The sequence below is a fragment of the Mustela nivalis genome (assembly GCF_964662115.1).
Source record: "Mustela nivalis genome assembly, chromosome: X".
NCBI lineage: Eukaryota > Metazoa > Chordata > Mammalia > Carnivora > Mustelidae > Mustela > Mustela nivalis.
Genome location: NC_139040.1, coordinates 109,138,640 through 109,164,483, shown reverse-complemented (window position 1 = coordinate 109,164,483; position 25,844 = coordinate 109,138,640). Strand labels below are relative to the sequence as shown.

General features: G+C 35.0%; 1 protein-coding gene across 1 annotated transcript in view; it reads left to right on the top strand.

Moving 5' to 3' along the window:
- IL1RAPL1 (interleukin 1 receptor accessory protein like 1) overlaps positions 1 to 25,844 on the top strand; it is a 1,316,605-nt gene that overhangs the window by 801,214 nt on the left and 489,547 nt on the right. The gene's annotated exons all lie outside the window — the stretch shown is intronic.

The following is a 25,844-nucleotide window of genomic DNA, read 5'->3' as shown; positions in this document are numbered from 1 at the left end:
AAGAAATAACATGTATACTGTCATTTCCTCCCATAGGCTCCCCTTTCTCTTCCCTTCTCTGAACACTCTGCTTTTGCCACATTATTTTCCTCATGTCTAGTTTTAGGCACTCATAGTTTCCTGGTATTGTTCATTCATTCCAACTCTCTACCCTAAGGGCAATCCCTTTTGTCTTTAAGTTCTGAAAGTGATTTTATTATTTGTTCTATAGGTGCTGTCTGAGTGACCTCTTACCTTCCTCTTGCTTAGCTACAAGCCAACTACTTTGCAGAAATCAATCTTTCTCTGGTCTGCCACTCTCCCTGGATCACTAACAAATGTTCAGTGACATCTTGTTGTCCAAATTCAATGGCTTCATTTTTGTCCCCTTTCTTTCTGGCCTTGAAATTTCATTTAGTACTATTGGTTCCACTATGTACTTTTTTTGGAGGGGGCAATATATAAACTACTATGTTTACTATGTAGTTAATTGAAGCATGCCTGTCTGTATGCAGGTATGTTTTTATATGTGGATATAAATATACCACAAGTAGAATCTGGATAGATAAAATCAGTTTTAATCAAAGGAACATGTCAATCTGGTCTGGTCTACTACTTTTCTTGTAATATACTTCTATACCCATTCTAATTAAAAGGAATAAAATTGAAAAGAATGATAAAGTCCATCTCATTATATCACTTAATATAATATTATGTTGACACTTTTGCCTTTGATGGCTATAATTCCAACCATAATAATACATGTGTTAAATTTTTGATCTTTTAAGAACTGCTTATTCTTTGTGGGGGAGGGTTGGAATGTTTGTAATAAGGATAAACTATATTTTATGTATAATAGTAAACACAAAGAAACAAATTTCTAAATAAGTTAGAATCTTGTTTTCAGGCAATACCTATTAACAGTTTCATGTATATTCACCCCTTCTTTCTTCTTTCCTTTAATAGAATCTTACTATTTTACTACTTGATTTATTTTATTTTTTAAATTCTTTTATTACTTTATTTTTAAAACAATACATAATAGCTAATATTATTAATGTAACAGTTGGCTATTAAATATATACTTTCATAGTATTTCACGGTGAATGAAAATATCATTCCTTCTTTTAATACCATTTTTAATTTTTAAAAAGACATTCACTTGTTCCAGTGGCTTTCTTAGTTGTATTTTCATTATCACAGAAGGAAATGTTTATAGCATCTGTCCTTAAAACAAATCATACATAGTGACTCAGTCTATTTTATACATGATCCACTTTCAAGTTTTGTTGATGTTGAATGATTAGATATTTGTTGATATATAACAAGCTAAAATATTCAGGAATCAATTTTTTTAACCTCTCTGCTTCATTTGGCTAAAGTAAATACATCTTTAGTAACTAGATAAAATGATAGCTATTTGTCAATAACCTTTGCAGCTTAAGTAGAAGATATATTGACAAAAGGGATGCATATACTAATGTTTTTTATATTAACTGCATCAGTATGATAAATTTAGACACTACACTTTCTTAAAAAATCACATAAAAAAGTTCAATCACTTCAAAAAAGCAGCAACACACAATATTCCAAGACACTGACAATCCATACATTCCTTTTTGTTTAAAAGACTTATTTATTTTAGAGAGAGGTAGAGAGAGCATGAGTGGGGGCAGAGGCAGAGAGAGGGAGAGAGAGAATCTCAAGCAGACTCTGTCTGCACTGAGCATGGAGCCTTATGCGGGGCTTGATCTCAGGACTCTGAGACCAAGACCTGAACTGAAACCAAGAGTCAGATGCTTGACCGACTAAGCTACCTAGGTGTCCCACGGCCCAAACTGTCCTTGTGACAAAGAGGCTTTTTCACTAATTTTAGCAAAGACCCATATTCGAAAGTCAAAGTACTAAAATTATTCTTATGTCAAAGAACCAATAGCAGTTGCCTGATTAGCAAACACAAAGGTGCTGGTCTGGAGAACCTGCATTTAGCCCTATATCCCTGCACAGCCTGCTATCAAGAGGAAGACCAGATAGATAGCTCTATCTGGTGACCTTTGCAGGGAGATGTGATGTTCATAAAGAGGCTCTTGCCTCCCCATCTCATTCCTTCTGTGGGAAAAGAAGCCCTGCTTTCCAGGCATAACCGTTCACTGGCCTGGTAACTCCTGCTTTCTGCTTCCTGCTTCCTATTTTCTGTTTCCCAGAAGTCAACCACCCTTTAAGAAGTACAAATTCCCAGGGCGCCTGGGTGCTCAGTCGGTTAAGCATTTGCCTTCAGCCCAAGTCATGATATTGGGGTCCTGGGGTGGAACCCCATGTCAGGCCTCCTGCTCAGTGGAGACTCTTCTTTCCCTTCTCCTTCTGTCCCCTAACCCCCCCATGCTCATACTGTCTCAAGTAAGTAAATAAAATATTTTTTAAAAATTACCTGATGTGAGAAACTCTACCTACATGATAAGACACCATGTGGAAAGAGATACTAAGGAGCACATAGGCAACAAAAGTATGTGAAGAAGCCACCTTGGAGTGAATACTCACCCCAGCCCCCAGCTGCTTTAGTTGACACCATAGATCAGATATTGATGATCTAGTTATTGATGATCCAGTTGAGCTCTTCTTGAATTACTCACCCATAAAATCATAAGCAAAATGAAATGAGATGTTTTAAGATGATGATTCTTGAAGTGATTTTTTCACATGACAGTAGATAATTGGATGAAAAATCCTTGTGAGTTATTGTATCATGTTCTCTAATATTGTCAGACAAATTGATTCAAGAAAGCAGTAGACTTCTGGGACACAGGGATTACCAAGAGAAGAAGGAGGAAGGGGAAAATCTGTTTACATGTATACATTTTGCCTTTCAAAGAAATTTAACCAAGAACTTGTTTAACATTCATTTTCTATATTTAAAAAATTTTAATTTTCCCTATTATACAAGTAATACATGATCAATTTGGAAAAATTGGAAATAAATATAAACAAAAATTAGTTTTAAATTACCATCCATGTTCCTTTCATTCATCATTAACCAGTGTTTACATGGAATATAAATTTTTCTTTTCAATATAGACAACTATGTCTGATTACACTTATGCAATTAGCAGAGGCAGCATCACATAATAATTAAAGAGCAAGGCTCAGGAGCTAAACTCTTCGAGTTCAAGCTGCAGCATTCCCTCCCCAATCACCCCTTACTAGCTATGTGACACTGGCCAAATTTCTTAACCTCTGTGCCTTATTATACATGTGGTATGATACCACTATCTACAAACAATGGATTGTTATGAAGCTATTTACATAGATTTCAGCTTTCTAAAGAACTTAGAATGTGCTTGGCACATAATATGCATGAATTTAGTATTATTACATGTACTTATTACATTTAAAACGAAGAATCAAATCATCAGATGTACATAAGATATATACATACACTTTGAAACATCCTTCCTTCACTTAAGAATATAAAATAAACATTATTCATCAATAAATACGTATTTGTGGTATTACCTTTTTAAAGATGCATGGAAGTTAATCATATGGATATAGTATAGTACCCTATTTTCAGACATTTATATAATTTCATTTTTTGCTTATGAGGCATTTTAACTTTTATTATGGGAGTTTACAAACATAGGAAGATCAAACAGTATAGTGAAACCTCAGTTATAATAATTATCAATACATGGAGATTCGTGGCAGTACATTTTAAATACTCGTTTTAAACCATCAGTTCTGATAAAACTGAAATAATACTTTGTCTTAAAGTGAAGAAACCTCCATGTCTTAAGAAAATAGTATTAGGTTTCTGTGCTTGCTTACACTAGAAAGAAACAATATCCTCAGGATACTAGCTTTTTTCTCTTGCCAAACTTAAAATGGTCAGTTCCCCTTATTCAGCTTCAATGAACATTCTTCACTATATCTTGTTTCCTCTCATATATCAGACAAGAAAACAGAATAATTGAGGAGATGCCAGGGGGATAAAACACAATATTCCTAAATATAGTGACATATTTCAGAGCTATTTTAGTCAGTGTAATTGAAATCCTCTTGTTCTCTACTGACATATTTTGGAAGCTCATATGTTTAGAGTCTGAAATTTCATTTCACAAATGATAGAAAGTGTCCAGAACTCAGTGGAGAGTTACTGAACTGAATTATCATGGGTAAAATCTTAAGTGAACTTACAGAAGTAGGTATGCTCTTCCAGATGGATTCATTTCACCATCTAACCTAGAAATTATGGTATGCAGGTAGACAGTATGAAAAATATGTCAGTGATTTCCATGTGCTACCATATTAGGGCCAAAGCCAAAATTTTTGAGATGCACTTTTCCAGACAGACGTGTTTCTTTGAAATTATTGTGGTATATTTAGTACCACACAGAAAAAGTCAAAAGTCTAAGAGGAAAATTAGCTCCCCCCATCATATTACAACTGTGAAGCTATAACTGATAGATGTTAAAGTAGATATACATTGTATTTGTTCTTATGACATAGAATATAAGTATTGTTGTGGTCTTAGCAGAGGGTATTACATTAATTCATTTATTAAAATATTTATTAAGCACCTACCTTGTAACAGGTACTGTTCTAGCTGAGAATAAAAGAAACATATGTCTCTTCTCCTAAATCTTGCTTGATATTAAGAAAGACAAATAATAAACAAGTGAACAAATATATCAGTAAATCTGCTTTCTACCCTAAAGCTTTTTTTAAATTTTTTAAATTTATTTTCAGCATAACAGTATTCATTGTTTTTGTACCACACCCAGTTCTCCATGCAATCTGTACCCTAAAGCCTTTTTAAAATTAACCCTTCCAATTTATTCCCTGTAATTCTTTTGGTCAGTGTCTGCTCTTGTTAACTGCTACTAGAGCCCTCCGGCATGACATAGAATGTCTCTGATTCTATAACCACATCTAAAAAAATACATAAAAAGGAAAATCATAATCTCTCTATTCTCCTTGGACGATTGTTGGTATGAACAAGTGAATGTGAAAGTAGATACTTTGAGAATTTGTAGGTGCTACAAAAATATAGGGTTACAATTTTGTTATGTCTTGTATTATATTTTCTTGAACATTTAAGGTGTATCTAAGGGTTGGATGAAGCTATTCTCTGACCCATAATAATGAACATGTAACCAGAGGTTTTCAGGTATCATCAAGAATATAGCTTTTCATTTGTTCAAGATGTTAGGTGAAAAGGTGCTGAGATACATTGGGGTCAATCTATGAAAAAGAAACACCACTTGAAATTCTACAGAAGTGGGGTATCTATTATGACGGTTCAGAATCTCCAAAATTGTGCTCCTCAAATTTTAATGAGCCTATGAACCATTTGGGGATCTTGCTAAATTGCAAATTCTGATTCAGTAAATCTGGAATGGAGGCTGAGGTTCTGCATTTACAACAAGCTCCCAGATAATGGTCACTGCTCATCTCTGGACCACATTTTGAGTAATAAGGGGCTAGAACATACAGTAATCAGGCCTGTTATTTTGCAAATGCCAGTGTGATTAATGAATCATACCTGCATTAATATTCATGAAACTTCTCTGAACATTTTTCTACTCTTATAATCTTTATTGCCTTTTCTGTATAGCACCCATATGACCTGTGCCTTTGCCTTTTTGTTTATATATAATAGAGCATGTTTTTATGTACATGTGTCCAGCTTTACTTCTCTAAGCTATTGTTTTTTAGAGTTTTAATGTCAGCGTTCATATCACGAACAGTTATATATCAGGCAGTAATCTCTTTGACATTGAGTCATAGAAACATTTTTCTTTTTTTTTTAAAAAAGATTTTATTCATTTATTTGACAGACAGATCAAAAGTAGGCAAAGAGGCAAGCAGAGAGAGAGGAGGAAGCAGGCTCCCTGCTGAGCAGAGAGCCTGATGTGGGGCTTGATCCCAGGACCCCGAGATCATGACCTGAGCTGAAGGCAGAGGCCTCAACCCACTGAGCCACCCAGGTGCCCCTAGAAACATTTTTCTAGATATGTCTCCTTTGCCAAAGAATACAGACACAAAACTAAATTATGGGGACTATACCAAAATAAAAAGCTTTGCACAGTGAAGGACACCATCAACAAAACAAAAAAAATTACTGAATGAGAGAAAATGTTTGCAACTTATGTGTCCAATATAGGGCATTACTATACAAAATATATAAAGAACATAGACAACTCAACACCAGAAAGGTAAATATTCCAATTTAAAAATGAGCAGAAGACATGAATAGACATTTTTCCCAAGAAGACATACAGATGGCCAACAGACACATGAGAAGATGCTCAACAACACTAAATATCAGGAAAAAGCAAATCAAAACCACACACCTGTCAGAATAGCGAAAACCAACAAGAAATAACAAGTTTGGTTGAGGATGTGGAGAAAAATAAACCCTTATGCACTAGTGAGAATGCAAGCCAGGCTAGCCACTGTGGAAAACAGTATGAAGATTCATCAAAAAAATTAAAAATAGAATTACCAGAGACTCTAGTAATTCCACTATGAGTATTTGGCCCAAGGAAGTAAAAAACACTAATTCAAAAAGATATGGGCACCCTTATGTTTATTGCAGCCTTATTTACAATAGCCAACATACGAAAGCAACCCAAGTGTTCATCAATAGATGAATGAAGATGTGAGATAGATAGGTAGATACACACATGCACACACATGTGCACACACACATACAATGGAATAGTATTCAGTATTCATTGAAATTTATCAGTATTCAGTATTCATCAAAATTCATCAGTATTCATTAAAAAGAGATCTTGCCATTTGCACCAATGTGGTTGGACCTAGAGGGTGTAACACTGAGTGGAATAAGTTGGTCAGAGAAACACAGATACCATAGGATTTCACTCATATGTGCAATTTAGGAAACAAAGCAAATGAACAAAGACAAAAAGAGAAAGAAAAAGACTCATAAATGTAGAGAATAAGTTGATAGTTGTCAGAGGAGAGGTGAGCGGAGATGGGTGAAATAAGTGAAGGGGATTAAAAACACACTTATAATGAGCACATAGAATTGTTGAATCATAATATACACCTAAAACTATTATAACACTGTATATTAATAGTATCTTGAATAAAAATAAATGGATAAATGAATAAATAAAATTTTTTTAAAAAGAGTAACATGACTCTTTGGATGACTGGGGATGGGGTGCAGGAAGAGTGTAGGAAAGCAGCAGATAAGATTCTTAGAGGGCATTAAAGGGATTAGAATCCTACTAGGTCATAGATTCCATCAAGAAGATTGCTCATGGGGCGCCTGGGTGGCTCAGTGGGTTAAGCCGCTGCCTTCGGCTTGGGTCATGATCTCGGGGTCCTGGGATCGAGTCCCGCATTGGGCTCTCTGCTCAGCAGGGAGCCTGCTTCCCTCTCTCTCTCTCTCTGCCTGCCTCTCCATCTAGTTGTGATTTCTCTCTGTCAATAAAATAAATAAAATCTTAAAAAATAAAAAAGAAGAAGATTGATCATGATCCCCTAGGGATACCTTACCCATGATTCCCCCCCTAACTGACCCCCAGGGATTGCCAATTCCAAATGCTTCACCCACACACATACTCCATCCTGTGGCCAGCAGTCTGTGCACTCCCACATGGCAACAGCAGAGAGAGGCTTTGGCATACAACTAGTGAACACTTGCAGAAAGCCAGCTCAAACTTGTCAGCCAAGGAGAAATAATAGACTTGAGCTTCAGCCCCCACTTTGGGATTAAAAAAATAAATAAATAACACCTTGCCTAGTGTGTTATAGGATCAAGAGAAGGCAAGTAAGCATAAGAATTCTGCCACAGGGACCAAGAAGCATGGAGCATATATATCCATAGAAGGTCTGGAAAAGCCTCAAGATCACTATCTAATGGAAGATCTTTCTCTCCCAGAGGCAGTTAATAAACACTGGAAATGACAGCTACTTCAAATGGAAAGACCGTGATATAAGACTTCAAAGATAGTGAAAAATCAAAGAAACACTATGTCACCAAAGGATCACAGTAATTTTCTTGTACTTGATCCCAAAGACATGGAGATCTGGGACTTATCTGATAAAGAATTCAAAATAGGTTTTTTTAAGGAAACACAGTGAGATACAAGAAAACATAAAAAGAAAATTCAACAAAACTCAGAAAACAATACATGAGAAACAAACTGAGGGTTTTGGAGGGGCGGGGGAGTGGGGGGTTAGGTGAGCCTGGTCATGGGTATTGAGGAGGGCACATAATGCATGGATCACTGGGTGTGGTGCATAAACAATGAATCTTGGAACACTGAAAAAATAAAATAAAATTTTATAAAAAGGAAAAGAAAACAATACATGAATAAAAATAGAAGATTAACAAAGAGATGAAAATTGTGGGGAAAAAAAATCTGGAGCTGAAGAATACAGTAAGTAAAATGAAAGCCACAATCATGAATATCAACAGCAGAATGGATCAAGTAGAAGAAATAATTTGTGAGTTGAAGACAGGAAATTTGAAATTCTCCAGTCAGAGGAGAACAAAGAAAAAAAGAATGAGAAAGAGTGAAGAAAGCCTACCTGATCTATAGGATACCATAAAAAAAAAAGAAACAATCTGTAAATTGTTGAAATTTAAGGACAAGAGAGTAAAAAGGAGGGCAAAAGCTTATGTAAAGAAATAATGGCTGAAGAATCCCCAAATCTGGAGATGGATTTGATCATTCAAGTTCATGAAACTCATAGGTCACCAAACAGATACAACTTAAAGTTATCCTCTCCAACACACATTATAATAAACTGCAAACAATCAGAGAATCTTGAAAGCAGCAAGAGAAATGAATTTATAACTTATCTGGGAACCCTCTTAATACTATTAGTGGAGTTTTTAGCAGAAATCTTCCAGGTCAGAAGAGAGTGAGATGATGTATTAAAAGTAGTGAAAGGAAAATAAAACTGCCAACCAAGAATACTCTATCCAGAAAAACTATCTTTCAGAAATGAAAGTAAGGTAAAGACTTTCCCAGAGAGGGGAAAGAAAAAACTAAGGGAGTTCATCACCACAACATAGGCTTTACAGAAACAGGGAAAGAGTTTCTTCAAGCTGAAATGAAACCATGCTAATTAGTAACATGAAAACATGACAGTATGTAACACTGGTAAATGTTAGTGTATAGTCAAATTCAGTATACTTCAATAATGCAATATAGCTATGCGTTAACCACTTTAGTATAAAGGATAAAGGACAGCAGTATTAAACATGGTTAAAAGGGTGCCTGGGTAACTCAGTTAGTTAAGCATCTGCCTTCAGCTCAGGTCATACTCCCAGGGTCCTGGGATTGAGTCCCACATTAGGTTCCCTACCCAGTGGGGAGCCTGCTTTACCCTCTCCCTCTACTCCCCCGCTCCCTCTCTCTTGCTCTTTCTCTCCATATCTCAATAAATAAATAAATAATCTTAAAAAAGCACAACTATAGCTATAATGATTTCTGAAGGAATATACAATATAAAAAGATAAACCAAGACATCAAAAACATAAAAGATGGGGTTTTTGGTGGCTCAGTCAGCTAACCATCTGCTTTCAGCTCAGGTCATGATCCTGGGGTCCTGAGATCAAACCCCGTGTCAGGCTCACTGCTCAGTGTGGAGTCTGCCTCTCCTTCTGCTTGCCACTCCCCTTGCTTGTACTCTCTCTCTGTTAAATAAATAAATAAAATCTGTATTTAAAAAGCCATAAAAGAGGAAAGGAATTAAGAGGGTAGAGTTTTTGTATGTAATTGAAGTTGTTAGCAACATAAAATACACTTATATTTATAAGATGTTTTAAATAAGCTTCATAGTAACTACAAAACTACAATAGATTCTCAAAAGATAAAGAGAAGGGAATCAAGCATACTGCTACAGAAAATCACCACTTCACAAACAGAGGCAGTAAGAGAGGAAGAAAGGATCAAGGGAAGTGCAAAACAGACTGAAAACAACTCAAAAGATGGTATTGTAAGTCCTTGCCTGTCAACAATTACTCTAAATGCAAATTAATTCAGTTCTCCAATCAAAAAACATTGAGTGGCTGAATGAATAAAAACAAAGATAAAAAATATGCTGCCTGCAAGAGATTAACTTCAGATTTTAAGACACACATAAGCTCAAAGCAAAAGGATGAAAAAAGATATTCCATGAAAATGTAAAGGAGAAGAGAGCAGGGATAGCTATATTTATATCAGAAAATTGGCTTTAAGCCAAAAATGGTAACACCAGACAAGGTCATTATATGACGATGAAGGGGTCAATTCATCAAGAGTATATAACAATTATAAATACATCTGAACATGAGAGCACCTACATTAAAATACAAACAGACAAAAAAAGAAAATAAAAAAACAATGACCTAATTTGCTAAAATGAATATTTATTAATTTGCCATTAAATAAAATATGAAATAATATTTAATTGAAAAAAAACACAGACAGGTACACCTGTCTGCCCTCAACTCAGGTCATGATGCTGCAGTCCTGGGATCCAGCCCTGCACTGGGCTTCCTGTTCAGCAGGGAGTCTGCTTCTCCCTCTCCCTCTGTTTGTCTCCCCTGCTCCCCACTTGTGCTCTCTCTTTCTCTCAAATAAGTAATAATAATAATAATAATAATACAAACAAATCTGGAGGGTCAATAGACAATGTTGCAATAGTAGCAGGGGACTTCAATAGCCCACTTTCACTTTCACAATGGATAGATCATTCAGACTGAAAATCAATAAAGGAATATTGGACTGGGACTATACCTTAAGCTAAATGGATGTAACAACAGCACACATATAGAGAACTTCCCATCAAGCAGGAGCAGAATACACATTCTTCTCAAGCACACACAGGATAGATCCTATCATAGGTTTAAAATGAGTCTTAGCAAATTATCTTTTCCAGGTATCTTTTCCAGCCACAGTGGTATGAAAGTAGAAATCAATAACAGGGTTGAAATTTGGAAAATCCATAATTATGTGGAAATTAAACAGCACACCCCAGAAAAACCAGTAGGTCAAAGAAATCAAAAGTGATTAGAAAGTATCTTGAGACAATAATAAATTGAAGAGATATTTGCACTCCAATGTTCACTGCAGCACAACCTAAGATTCCATCTATGGATGAATGAATAAATAAGAAATGTGTGTGTGTGTATGTGTGTGTGTGTGTGTGATGGACCTTGAGAATATTATGCTAGGTAGAATAAGTTATACTGAGAAAGATAATACTGTATGATGTCACTTTTATGTAGAAACTAAAAAAGCTGAACTCATAGAAACAGAGAATAGAATTGTGGTTGCCAGGAGCTGCAAGCTAGAGGAAATGGGGAGATGGTCAAAAAATATAAACTTCTAGATATAAAATGAGTAAATTCTGAGCATATAATGTATAGCATGGTGATTACAGTTAGAATATTGTATGATATACTTAGAAGTTGCTAAGAGACACCTTAACTGTTCTTACCACATACACAAAATATCAGTTCTAAGTGAGGTAGTAGAGGTAGTAACTAACCTTATTGTGGTAAACATTTCACAATGGTTGTGTCAAATGAGTATATTAAAGCTTACACAATGTTTTATGTCAATTATATCCCAATGAAGCTGGGGAAAAAAGTGAAGGATGATTTGGGGCAAATTAGGAAAAGGAACCCTTTCTTCTGGGTAGATAAGCCTCACTGAGTGAGATATGGGCTGGATTTCAGCCCCCACCACCCCTTGGCTAAAGCATGGCCTACACACCTGATACCGAATGCTGTGTAAACCTTTTCATCTTTCTGGTATATTCTTCCTCTTATGTGCCTTTACCCATTGTTTTTTGGTTTCTCTTTATGAAACTGTGTGTGTGTGTGTGTGTGTGTGTGTGTGTGTGTGTGTGTGTATGTGTACTTTTAGTATTCCCAAGGGCTTCCCAGTTTATTCACAAAGATGTATAGATAGTAGCCAAGTCCCTTCCTAGGCCTGCATCTATACTGCACAATTCAGAGACAGCCATCTTTTACTGAGTCATACATCAGAGAATCAGGCTTACTGATGGAGGCACATGTGTAGAAGCCAAAATCCAAGACAAGGATGAATGAAGTTTTTACTACATCAAATGTTTGGCTTGAATAGCTCTAACATGCTAGATAGGAAAAAAGGGAAGGGCATTTGAAAAATCTAGACAAATATATTTTTAAAAATTAGCCATTAACCCATCTTTTAGTGATTTTACAAAATTATATCTTTGGCATTTACTTTATTTTGATCCACTGTACAAGTACTACATTCATTTTATTTTCCTTAAAGAGTAATTTGTTACAAAAAGGTACTGTTTTATTTTAATTTACAATTCACCTTTATTACATCATTATAATTGTATTTATAAAGGGCTTTATCTTGTATCATCTGATTTTTTTTATTCTGATGTCTGCTACTAAAACATTTCATAGTTAAAAGAACAAATAAAATGGTGGTTGCAGAGATATTTGCTAGAATATACTTTAAACTATACATTGCATTAGAAGGAGATGATTTCACTAGGCCTTTGGTTTTTTCGTATAAAAGTTACAGCTTTGAAGATAAGTAAAGCGAACAGTATAGTCTATTTGGCAGGATAATGCTGTTCTCTTCGATGTCACTGTCATCCAGTTATCAGTTTCTCACTTCATTAGAGAGACCTTCCCTGACTTCCAAAGTTAAAGAAGTTCAAAGATCACCTCATTTAATCCTCATTATCGCACTTATTTGTCTCTGATATGGTATGGTAGGTTCGTTTCTGTTTAATTGTTTTTCTGGCTCTCCCAATTTCAAGAGGGCAAGATACTTCTATCATTTGTCAATGGGTGTACTCCAAATGTCGAGAATAGTTCCAGACATGTTAAATAGCACCTCAAATAAAAATTCATGGAGAAAAATGAATGAATATACCACAGATATATTAAAGTAAAAATTAAATATTTAAAAAACAAATCTTAAAAAGATAATGTGAAAAAAATGGAAGTACACTTTTTTTGTATAACACATACTTTGAATAATATAAGTAGTGTGATTTTGTATTTCAAAATGCAAAATAGGTAAGGCATTTTCCTTTATTTTTTCTTTTCTTGCAAACATTTTTCTTTTATTACTTTACACATATCAACATTCCCTTAATAGTTTTTTAAATTAATTTATTTATTTTCAGAAAAACAGTATTCATTATTTTTTCACTGTTTTTAATCTTGAGTCCTTCCTACACATAGCAAATTTATTTTTTTTTTGTTATTTTGTGTGTATTTACACACACAAACAAACACACACCTCCACACATGTATATAGATGTATGTATGTTTTGTAGCTATAATTTTAAATAAATGTGTTTATAACCATTTGCAGTCATTTTTATGTACTTATCATTATTGTCATTGTTTATAAATAAGTATGTGGTAGTTATATCTCCATCATTAGGTTGTAAATTCCCTGTGGGCAACAAGCATTTTATAATGAAGAAATTAAGTCAGAACCATTACATTAAAAACACAATGCTTTCAAATATACTTTTGAATGTTCACCTCAATGTTCTAATTAAATTCTAATTTCAGTATACATATCTGCTTATCTGAATGCCTTTAGCAATTTGAAATGACTTACTGAGTATTCTAACTCATCCCATATTGAAGAGAAGCAAATCAAAATTGTCTGCTATTCAAATGTACTATCACAAGCTATAAATACAACACTGCTCTTTGGCAAAGGTGAATTAATTGTATTGAAGCTTTTTTGATAAAAGTTATTCCTCACATAAGTGAAACATGAAGTAGCTGATTTATTTCTACAAAAGCTATGTTAAAATCTCTGCCTTTAATAACAAGCCTCTACTTCAGTAGATGTCACTATATTTTTTTTAGAAAAATAGGAAAGCCCTTGCATTTGATTAGCTTCAAATGATGCCTCACTGATGAATGAAAATAATTCAAGAAGAGAGGCTCATTGTACAGAACAAGTAAATATTATACATACAGTGCTCATTTGCCTATAATTACACAGGTAATATCTGCATTTAAGTTCTTAATTTCTTATTATAAGACAATTGCATCTCATCTTGCAGTGTTTAATTGCATTGTTTCTATTGCTAGAATAAGAGCACATTCCTTTTTTACGATGTTGAATGACAAATAAATTTAGATTGTAATCACTTATTATTCCTTCTCTAAGCAAAACCATTCAAGAGTTTCAGTTGCAATGAAAAAAAAATCAGATTTCCTACTAAAGATGACCACATGGGAGCATTCTAGATAAGTGTATCCTGTTTATCATCTTACCTTTCAGTTGTGGTCATAACCATTATTTTAATAAGTCCAGTTGGCTAATAACTTTATTATTTTCTAGACGTGCCACTCTAAAACCATAGAGTATTTAATCTTGCATTCCAAACTTCTATAGTAAATCGGCTTTCTGTTTCTAGCTCTAACTTTGTGTAAATGCATTGGCCAATGTCAGATATGTGTGGAACGACAGATGTGCAGTTACACTGAGTCTAGTTCATACTTTCTTAATCGAGTTCTCATTCTGACTTTAATGTAAATTCTACCAGGAGACAAGAATATTAGATGAAATGATCACATCACTTTTGAGTTATCTTCTAACAGTTGATGAAATGTTATTCACAACTAATATTTACATGTGTCTTTTTAAAAATCAATTATTTTATTTTATTTATTTTATTTTATTTTATTTTTTCAGTGTTCCAAGATTCATTGTTTATACATGTGTCTTTTATTTCTGATATACTTTCTAAATGATTTACCTGCTCCTAGTCTTTTGAAAAGTGTAATGGATTTTATTGCTGCCATTATATATTGCCACAAACTTAGTGACTTAAACAAAACATATTTATTATCTTCTAGTTCTGTGGGTCAGAATTCCTACCCGAGACTTAGTAGACTAAAATCCAGATGTTGGTAGGGCTTTCTTTCTTTTGGGAGGCTCTAGGGTCAGATGTTACCCTGCCTCTTCCACCCTCAAGATGCTTCCCATATTCTTGGCCTGTGTCCCATTTTTCTATCTTCAAAGCCAGCAATGATCAGTTGAGTCCTTCACAAACCACTTGACCCTTTTTCCATTGTCACATTTCTATTTGCAGCCAGGAAAGCTTCTATTTAAGGACTGGGGTGATAAGATTCAGTCCACCTGTATTTTCAAGATAACCTCCCCAACTTAAAGTCTACAAACCTTAATCACATCTGCAAAGTCCATTTGGCTTCATAAGATAATATCTTCACAGGTTCCAGATATGAATGTGTGGACATTTTTGGCAGGGCCATTATAGCACTTTCTCCACCTGGTCTTTAACCATTCAGTCTGTCTAATGAGTTGAGTGCTTCCTATGGGTAAGCAAGCTGCACGTTGTAAAATGTGATGTTACATTTATGAAATCAAACATCATAGTCATTATTTACTAATATTGGAGAAAGTTTAAACAGAACCAAACTTCATTTCTGGCCCTAGCTTTCATCTGTTGTTTCCTCATTAATTATTTTTAATAAGGACAGATAGATGGTGGAACATTTTTTTTAACTTTTTGCTTTAACAATGTTGCAATGCAACATTGAATAGCCAGTTCTGTTGATTTTGTAGGGAAAGACTGAGAGTCTAGCTAAATTTGTATCAATTCAGGACTAAGAACTCTGCTTTTGCTAACTGGGGGATTCTTCCTTTGAGCCAGGTTTCCCAGTTACACATAAGAATTACTAGAGGATTCATTTTATCTTGTGAGTAAAAAGCCCCCATCTCTAAGGCAACTTCCATTAACTAATGTTGATGATACCACTGGAGTAGATTAGGGAGCTTTTAGAAATTTATAGCATTTGATTTAATATTCATAGAATTATGAATGTTAATTTATTAATTCATACTTAATATTCATACATTGCTTGGATAGATAATTAAAATGTATGTATGATTGATTTATTCTGGCATTCTTTAAACAGTGACACCCTTATAGTTATACATTTAAGGAATATCTCTACCCTATCTTTCAATATTTAACTTTTTCCCCCTCTCTTACATGCTTTGTATGTTTTGTTAAATAGATCAGGATGAAAAATATATAGTTCTTTTATTTTAATAGTCCACCCAGAAGAAAATTACCTGTGGATGCTTCTTGAGTAACCTGAGGACACAGAGTATGTGTGTACTTAAAGGGTAAAATAATTTTTCAAAATACAGCAAAAGGTTGGACTCTCTTAAGTTTTAGTCAATCTATTTTGAAATGTATGTTACATTAATACTTTTCCTTTTGTCACAAAGACAGCACCAAGCTGGTTGATGGACTGTTAAAATTAAGCACATTGATATACCTGGTTTTTCTAATGCTTTTATGTGTGACGATTCCTATACAAGAGAAACTTAATGAATTTCCTAAACCTGTTCTTCTCAATATCTAATCTAACTAGTACCTTAAGGCGAGTATCTGTATTATGTCTCTTCAGTGAAATCCCTATAGATGGGCTTAAGATAGCCATATGGCTCTAAACTTACTACATGCAGAAAATTTAACTTTGTTTCGCTTCTTTCGTTCTTAGGAAAACAATCTTCATTTTGTTGATTAACTTTCATTTAAATGCTTATTTTATACTGTCTTTATTTGGACTATGCTTCATTAAGCCTCAATTTCCATTTAATTTTGCTTCTGTCCTATTGCTTGACTTCCAGCGTCTCAATTCACTAATGAAATGTTTTCTAACCTGTGAAAATTCAGAAGTGCTCAAAGACTCATCAAAGTATTCAGGTTTCTAGAAGAAAAATTTAGGTCTTCTGAGGCTTCTGGGGGGCTGGGGTACACTACAAGACATAAACATGGTTCTTACTTTATAATCATTGAATTTCAATTCCAAATTCCCATATGTTAAATCTACCAGTCTGATAATGATGTCATTTTTCAAGTGCCTTGCTATTTCTCTTTGTATCCTGTTTCAGTGGTTGTTCTTTTTGACCTGATCATGACATTTCCTAATTCTTTTTGAAAATATGATTAAGGTTTACCATCATTTATAGAAGATGAATATTAAGTGGTCCTGTGTATACCTTTAGGTGAAATAAGAGGTGAATGCTCAGGCACAGACAAAACTAATTTTTTGTTGTTAATTCAGAAGGCATATAAATTCAGGTCATAGCACAGAGTAGGGCAAAGAAAGTAGAAAAGGGACACAGAAGTCGAAAGGGTTTATCAGTCTCACATCTATCTCCTAATCCCGTCTCTAGGCTAATGGGACTTTACACTGATTCACTTTCCCAGTCCAGGGCTCCAAACCCAGGCACAGTTGCTGTCTCCATCATCCATGACCAGTTCTCTTTTACTGACCACAAAATAGTGATTGTGGTGTATTAGAGAGAAAGCATGGCAGGACACTAGCCTGGTGGTTACCGTTCCCTATTTCCTCTCACTTTTGGCATGTTTTCAGACTTGTGTTCTTAGTTCTGATTTAGAGCCTTGTTCCAGGTTCTCAAATTCACCAGTCATTGCCTAAAGTCAAGCATGGTTTGGATTCTAGCTCTTGCTTGGTTAAATCATTTAAATTGAAAGATACACTATTGCACTCACGCCCATCTCCCTTCTCCCTCACTCCTTCCCTTTCTCTGTCTCCCTTTCCACCTACATCCCCCTCCCATCCCCCTCACTCTTTTTCTGCCTGAACAGCCTGGCCCTTGATTCCAGGTCTGATCTTTGTAATAAATGAAGTTTCTTTTTTCTGCAGGCCCTAACTAAGCAGATCAGAACACCTTGTATCAGTGAATACCCAGTGAGCTTAGCAGTTGATTTTACCCAAGCTGTGACCATGCATAATCTTTATTTGACTTTTATTGGAAACTATTTTTTCATATACTATATTGTGGATAATATTTTCATGTATTTATTGTTGATATAAGAAAAAGTCCATTCACTGTTTCTTAATTTACCATTTTCCTATATATAAAGTAGCTTCCTACATGTAGAATATTAAAATTTGCTAAACTAAAAGTATATTTATCTGATTAAAATCTCCATATTTTGATAAAAATAAATCACATAGTTTAAACTAACACTTAGTTCTCATTCATTTTAGTGCAACTGTATCTATTTTTATTAATTCATTCTTGAAAATTTTATGAGAAAATGCCAAATGAAATTTTCACTGATATGACCACGGAAAGGAGGATGCACTAGTATAAAGTCCCAATCCTCTGGAAGCTTATAATCTAATGCACGAAACAGACAGGACATAAACAATTCTCCTAACTTCTCAGTGACTGGAAATGCAAATAATATTACATTTGAAAATGAAATCTAGTTTTATAAGGCTTGAGAAATATTTTTACTTTTCAACAGCAAACCCTCCAATATCCCAGGCTCATAGGGCAGAAACAACATAATCCTGATTGATAATATATTATGATCATATATTTCATAATTTCATTATGCAGTTTCTTCATAGTTTTCAGAAAAAAACTTTGAGGCCTCTCTCTGACTTATTCGCAACCAATTAGGTGTAGAATATCCTGGATTTTGATTGCTATAATGCATTAAAAAACATTTAAAGTGGATGTTTCCTTAATATTTCTTGTTAACGATAGTCATTTTGTCACAACTTTTCATAGTAATGTGATTCTCACACTTGGAGCCCCTTATGCCTAAAACTTACCTACCACATGAGTATATTTCTCTATTTCCCATTTTTAAGAGATGTGTGCTAAATAATACCTTTCCTCGAATATAAAGTCTTTCACTTTAATACTTGGTCTTTATTGGTTTTGTTTTGTTTGTTTGTTTGTTTGTTTTTGTTACCCAATCTTTTTTTTAATTTATTTTTTATTTTCAGCATAACAGTATTCATTATTTTTGCACCACACCCAGTGCTCCATGCAATCCGTGCCCTCTATAATACCCACCACCTGCCACATTAACTTAGGTTCCAGGGAAGTACTAATGTAACTTTCGGTGTTTTTGTTTCAAAAAAAACTACCTTTAATTTTTATCCTATCTTAATTTTATTTTAGTTCTAATTTGCAATGTTCATTTATCACATTAGATTTTTAAATTTTCCCTTGCATGTGTTACTCTTTTTTTAAGATTTATTTTATTTGAGAGAAAACATGCTTACCAGTCAGGGGAGGAGCAGAAGGAGAGACTGTTCAAGCAGATTCCCTGCAGAGTATGGAGCCTGATGCAGGGCTAGATTCCAGGACCCATGAGATCATGACCTGAGCTGAAACCAAACCAAAACCAAAAGTCAGATGCTCAACTGAGCCACCCAGGCAACCCTTGCTATACTTCATCATCAATTATTCCATATACCTTTTGCTATCTTACTGTTACAGATTACAATTGGGCAAATTTTGGAAGCAGCCTGGGTCTTTCTCATATTCGGAATATAAAATTTTGGAAAGGAACTATAACATATTTCTATAATTTTGGCAATATCACTAAAGTAAATAGGAAAAACATGAAGAAGAATATAATAAGAAATAGATTAGGCATGCATCATCAAATATAGATTAACACTGGATCAAATATAGAATAACACTGAAATTTGACAAAGCTTTTTTGGGATTTCATACTTGCTTTTCCTGTTTATCTATTTTTGTCTTGTTTAATTTTTTTAACTCTTAGGCTTATAGACATTTCTGGTTTAGCCTATATCATATCATTCAAGAATTTCTAAAATCTTTAAAACACCATTTAAGTTTATTTTGCTCATTCAGAGTTGCTACTTCCTAACTTAATAAGAAGACTGAGGGAAGAATAGGTGTTGACAGTAATTAATTTTCTTGCATGAAGCAGCTACATAGCAACTAATTATTTTTCAAGGGATTTTTTTCCATCATTATTTTGTTAAAAATATTTCTCTATATTATTTTTCAGCATTGTCAGTTTTCTGACATTGATGTAGCTATTAATTTATTCATAAACTGAATTCATTTTCAGTGTCTGTTTATGCAGCTTTTTGTTTTTCTTCAAATTGCTTATGTTATTTTCCGGGGTGCCTGGGTGGCTCAGTGGGTTGAGCCGCTGCCTTCGGCTCAGGTCATGATCTCAGGGTCCTGGGATCGAGTCCCGCATCGGGCTCTCTGCTCAGCAGGGAGCCTGCTTCCTCCTCTCTCTCTCTGCCTACTTGTGATCTCTCTCTGTCAAATAAAAAAAAAATCTTAAAAAACTGCTTATGTTATTTTCCATATGAAAAATAGATAACTGTCTGAGTAATTTCTTTCCAAATAAAAACTGTGTATCATTCCCTACTGACTCTGTGAAAAATGTAATAATTTAAGAAGATACGGTATGCTTTTTGGTGGAATGTATTGTACAACCACTTTTATTTTTATGCTATCTCAAGTGTTTTTTGGGATCACCTTAAATTTGGTGATTTTTCCATAATTTAATAGAGCAAAATGTTTGAGTTATCAAGGCTAGAGCTAACAATTGCTAGAATCTTCTGATGTGAGCCTTTCCTCAAGACCAAAACAGTTTAGTGAGAAGTCACTGGACGATTTCTTACTAGCTACTTGGCAGGCAATAAGGTTGCCCTTGCCAATGGCACTAACCATAGTGACATGTTCAACCAAGAAATGGTCACTTATATCATTAAAGATGGAGTTCCTCTCTTATTTCCCCTTTGACAGTCACGATTTTTCTGTCAGTTCACATTTCCTTTGCTTTGAGAGATGAGGCTCCTTCAGTCTCTCTCTCAAGTTCAATCCTTCTACACTCAGGGTGATTGCATATGGTGAGTGGGGGCATAATTCCTGTGAAAGCTTTCCATTGACTTTGCCTATAACATCCCCCATCCCTGCATCATTTTTACCTCATTTCCTTTTGCTGTCCTTCCATTTGTCTCTTATTTTCCTTCCTTGTTTTCTTCTTTTCATCTTATTTTATTTGTTTCTGTATTCCATTAGTTAAGCCTAGCCCCCTTCTTTTGTCATTCTTAAAGCTTTCTTTCATTTTTTGTCCCATTTTTAAAAATGACCTTAACTTCATTGTTCTTACTTTCAACTTTAGTTTCCATCATTTAAAAATTTAGTCCAGGTGTAATATACCTCAGGTTGACTGCACAAATACTGAATATTTTATTAAAGAATTCATTGTCTTACACTGTTTATATTGATTAACACTGTAAGTTCCTTTCCCATAAATTTTGGAATAAGCATTCTGTTACTTATCTGTTTATGTACTTCCTTCCTTACATAACCCCATCTTTTAAGATTCACTCTGCATATGCCTATATGATGTATTTTGACATTAAGAATATCATTAAATGCCAAATATTCTCTTGAGGAAAAGTTTAATGTCACTAAGAAAAAATATCAAATTTTATTGAATATACAGAAATGCATGATAAACAGTTGAGAATCAGTAATAAATTAAGAATTCAAAACTTTGTGAGAATTGAACTCCAAGGGCTCTTTATTGACTCAAACAGTGAGTAAATTTAGACAAAATAATTCTATTATTTTGTAAAGCATTCTAAATAAGAATTACTAAAAATAACACTGGAGATCCAAAAATATGGTTCTGAAAGTGTCACTGTTAATGGAATTTTATGTTATAAATTTGTTATATAATGTATAACTGTATAAATAGTCTCAAATAGAATCTGGGGAAATTTAAATATGGTCTTTGTGTTGCCAAGTCTTATGACATGTTTAATCAAGAAATGGAACAAGATGGGATTGGGAGGGAGACAAACCATAAGTGACTCTTAATCTCACAAAACAAACTAAGGGTTGCTGGGGGGAGGGGGTTTGGGAGAAGGGGGTGGGATTATGGACATTGGGGAGGGTATGTGCTTTGGTGAGTGCTGTGAAGTATGTAAACCTGGTGATTCACAGACCTGTACCCCTGGGGATAAAAATATATGTTTATAAAAAATAAAAAATTATATTAAAAAAAAAAAAGAAATGGAACATTATACCAAGGAACCGTGCTTAGCAAATAAAACCAATCCAGTCATAGATTCGCAGTTAACAGATCCAAATGTTGGTAGCATAGTCTGGCTCTGATGAGTTTTTTTTCCACAATTTTTAAAAATTATTATTCAAAAAGTTTTAGTATAACATCTATTTCAGCCTAGTGAATTCATTGAGGATAATGTTTATGTTTTATTCATTTTGGATCCCCTCCTAGAACTGACTTTTTCTGCTATTACATACATATCAGATGACATTCATTGCAGGACACACAGCTTTAGGTTATAGGTCAAATAACAAATATATAACACAAATGCAAATATATAAGTAAGTCCATTTATCATTCTCATTTAACAGTGGAAGCCTTAATATAATTAATCCTATAATCCTAGAATAACTATCCCCCCAAACTGTGTTGGGTCAGGGCTCTGTTTTCTTCCTCAAACTAAGGACAGGAATGTCTCATATTAATTCACTTCACTTTACTGTGCTTCACAAGTACTGTGTTTTTTCACAAATTGAAAATTTGTAGCAACCCTGCATGGCAAGTCTATTGCCATGATTTTTCCAACAACATTTACTTACTTTGTGTCTCTGCGTTACTTTTTGCTAATTCCCACAATATTTCAAACTTTTTCATTATTATTGTATTTGTTAGGTAGATCTGTGATCATTGATCTTTGATGTTCCTATTGAAATGTTTTTTGATGTTCCATATAACATCCTGAGCTTAATGTGAATACATGTCATGTTTTCTGACTGCTCCTCCGACTGGCCATTCCCCTATCTCTCTCCCTCTCCTCAGGCTCCCCCGTTCCCTGAGACACAACAATATTGAAATTAAGCCAATTCATAACCTTACAATGACTTCTAAGTGTTCCAGTGAAAAAAGAGTCACTTGACTCTCACTTTAAATCACGAGCTAGAAATGATTAAATTTAGTGAGGAAGGCATGCTGAAAGCTTAAAAAGGCCAAAAGGCAGGACTCTTGTGCCCAACAGCCAAGATGTGAATACAAAGGAAAAGTTCCTGAAGGAAATCACAAGTGCTAATCCAGTGAATACACTGTTTATAGGAAAGGAGAACAGCCTTCTTGGTGGTATGGAGAAAGCATCAGTGGTCTAGATAGAAGATCAAACCAGCTACAACATCCCCTTAAGCCAAAGCCTAATCCAGAGCAAGGCCCTAACTCAATTCTCAATTCTTAGAGCAGTGAGAAGGCTGCAGAAGAAAAGTTTAAAGCCACAGAGTTTGGATCATAAAGTTTAAGGAAAGAAGCTGTCATCATAACTTCAAAGTGCAAGGTGAAGCAGTAGTGCTGATGGAGAAGCAGCACCAAGTTATCCAGAAGGTCTAGCTAAGATAATTCATAAAGATGGCTACACTGACCTACATTTTTAGTGTAGATGAAACAACCTTCTTTTGGAAGAGGGTACCCAGGACTTTCGTAGCTAGAGACGAGAAGTAAATGCTTAGCTTCAAAAGTTCAAAGGCCAGGCTGAGGACACATGAAAAATTGTTCAACCTCACTAGCCCTCAGGAAAATTCAAATCAAACCCACATTGAGATACCACCGTACACCAGTTAGAATGGCAAAAATTGACAAGGCATGAAACAACAAATGTTTGAGAGGTTATGGAGAAAGGGAAACCCTCTTACAGTGTTGTTGGGAATGCAGGTTGGAACAGACACTTTGGAAAACAGTGTGGCGGTTCCTCAAAAAGAAAATAGAGCTACCCTATGACCCAGCTATTGTGTTACTGGCTATTTACCCCAAAGATACAGACGTAGTGAAAAGAAGGGACATATGAACCCCAGATGCCCTTCAACAGATGAATGGATAAAGACAATGTGGTCCGTATATACAATGGAATATTATTCAGCCATAAGAAAGGATGAATACTCACCATTTGCATCAACATGGATGGAACTGGAGGATATTATGCCAAGAGAAATAAGTCAAGCAGAGAAAGTCAGTTATCATATGGTTTCACTTATTTGTGGAACATAAGGAATAGCATGGAGGACATTAAGAGAAGGAAGAGAAAAATGAAGGAGGGGAGTTAGAGGAGAAGAAAAACCATGAGAAATGGTGGACTCCAGGAATTAAATTGAGGTTTTAGAGGAAAGGTGATTGAGGAGATGGGTAAGCCCAGTGATAGGTATTAAGGAGAGCACATATTGCATGGAGCACTGGGTGTTATACACAAACAATGAATCATGGAACACTATATCAAAAACTAATCCAAGATCTATAAAGAACTCCTCAAACTCAATACTCAAAAAACAGATGATCATATCAAAAAATTGGCAGAAGACATGAACAGACACTTCTCCAAAGAAGACATACAAATGGGGCGCCTGGGTGGCTCAGTGGGTTAAGCCGCTGCCTTCGGCTCAGGTCATGATCTCAGAGTCCTGGGATCGAGTCCCGCGTCGGGCTCTCTGCTCGGCAAAGAGCCTGCTTCCCTCTCTCTCTCTCTCTCTGGCTGCCTCTCCATCTACTTGTGATTTCTTTCTGTCAAATTAATAAATAAAATCTTTAAAAAAAAAAAGAAGAAGACATACAAATGGCTAACAGACACATGAAAAAATGTTTATCACCCTTAGCCATCATGGAGATGCAAATCTAAACCACATTGAGATACCATCTTACGTGAATTAGAATGGCCCAAAATAACAAGACAGTAAACAACAAGTGTCGGACAGCATGTGGAGAAAGGGGAACCCTCTTCCACTGTTGGTGGGAATGCAAGTTGATGCAGCCATTTTAGAAAACATCATGGAGATTCCTTAAGAAATTAAAAATAGAGCTACCCTCTGATCCTGCAATCTCACTACTGGGTATTTACCCGAAAGATACAGATATAGTGAAAAGAAGGATCATATGTACCCCAATGTACATAGCAACAATAGTCACAATCACCAAACTGTGGAAAGAGCCAAGATAGCCTTCAAGAGATGAATGGATAAAGATATGGTCCATATATACAATGGAATATTATGCCTCCATCAGAAAGGATGAATACCCAAGTTTTGTATCAACAGGGATGGGACTGGAGGAGATTATGCTGAGTGAAATAAGTGAAATAAGAGAGAGTCAATTATTATACAGTTTCACTTACTTATGGAGCATAAGGAATAACATGGAAGACATTAGGAGAAGAAAAGGAAAAGTGAATTGGGGAAAATCAGAGGGGGAGACAAAGCATGAGAGACTGTGGACTCTGAGAAAAAAACTGAGGGTTTTGGAGGGGAGGAGGGGAGGGAGATGGGTGAGCCTGGTGGTGGGTATTAAATAGGGCACAGGGTGTGAGGCATAAACAATGAATCTTGGAACACTGAAAAACTAAAATTAAATTTTAAAAAAAATAATGTACTGTATGATGACTAACATAGCATAATAAAAAATCATTAAAAAAAGATTGTATAGACCTGAGATGTCCATCAACTGTTGAATGGCTAAAGAAGATGTGGTTCATATCTACAATGGAATTTTATACAGCCATCAAAAATGATCAATACCTATCATTTGCATCAACATGAATGGAACTGGAAGGTATTATGCTAAGTGAAATAAGTCAATTAGAGAAAGACAATTATATTGTTTCACTCGTATATGGAGCATAAGAAATAAGCACAGAGGATCATAAGGAAAGGGGAGAGAAAACTGAATGAGAAGAAACCAGAGAGGGCTACAAACCAAGAAAGACTCTTGGTTCTGGGAAACAAAGTGAAGGTTGCAGAAGAGGAGGTGGGTGGGGGGATGAGGTAACTGGGTGATGGGCATTAAGCGAGGCACATGATGTGATGAGCACTAAGTGTTATACACAACTGATGAATCATTGAACACTACATCTAAAACTAATGATATACTATATGTTGGATAATTGAATTTAAATTAAAAAAATAAAATGTGAAAAAATTTAAAAAGGACAGTCTGACTCTCTTGTTATGGGC